General features: G+C 29.4%; 1 protein-coding gene across 4 annotated transcripts in view; it reads left to right on the forward strand.

Annotated features, from left to right (window-relative positions):
* LOC119599445 (BTB/POZ domain-containing protein 6-like) overlaps window positions 1-850 on the forward strand; it is a 14,596-nt gene continuing 13,746 nt past the window's right edge. For 2 of the 4 annotated variants that reach the window (XM_037949225.1, XM_037949228.1), the window contains exon 1: window positions 10-113. The gene's annotated coding sequence lies outside the window, so the exon portion shown is untranslated. Of the gene's footprint in view, window positions 243-850 lie in introns of all 4 variants that reach the window. The other 2 variants (XM_037949229.1, XM_037949227.1) reach the window with 2 other exon arrangements.

An 850-nucleotide genomic window follows, 5' to 3' on the forward strand; every position in this document is an offset into this window, starting at 1 on the left:
GACTCGAACGCCGCCGACCCTGACGTAAACAAACCCGAGACGCAGGAAGGTGACTCTCGCGGGGAAGGGACGTTCCTCGGTCGTCTGTATTTTCTCTTTTGCACGCCATAAAGGTAATGATGCTTTGTTAATTAACGAACATAGGGTCGGAGATAGAGAGAAAGATACAAGGAGGTTAAGAGACAGAGACAAAGAATTCCTGGATGAATGCCGAGCGATTGCCATTTTTTTACGTCATACAGGTAATGCTGCTCTGTTAAGTGTGGAGGAAAGAGAGAGACAGATGGGAAAGACAGGATGAAAGAGAGAGGAGGAGACAAGGGGAAAGAGAGGAGGGGAGAGTAGGAGTGAGAATAATACAGAAATAGTGAGGGACTGAGAAAGGAGGGAAGAGACAGGGGAATATATATATATAGAGATATAGATATAGATATAGAGATAGAATAGAGGATATAGATGATATATTAAGTATTTATATTATATGATTTATATTTATAATTTAATTAATGTAGTATATTTAGATAGTAAATGAAATTTATTTATATATAATAGGAAGATATATATGAGATATAATAATATAGATATATTATATATATATGGATATGAGATGTATATAGATGATAATATATAGTAATATATATATAGATAGAGATATAATATAAGAGGATATATAATATATAGATATAATGATATATAGTATTTATAGTATATAGGTATTTATAGAGTAGATATAATATAGTATATAGAGTAGTATATATATATTATATAATATAGTATAGATATATATGATATATATATGATATATATATATATAGTATTAAATATATATATATATATAATATAAATGATA

Source organism: Penaeus monodon, chromosome 42, assembly GCF_015228065.2.
Source record: "Penaeus monodon isolate SGIC_2016 chromosome 42, NSTDA_Pmon_1, whole genome shotgun sequence".
Classification (NCBI taxonomy): domain Eukaryota; kingdom Metazoa; phylum Arthropoda; class Malacostraca; order Decapoda; family Penaeidae; genus Penaeus; species Penaeus monodon.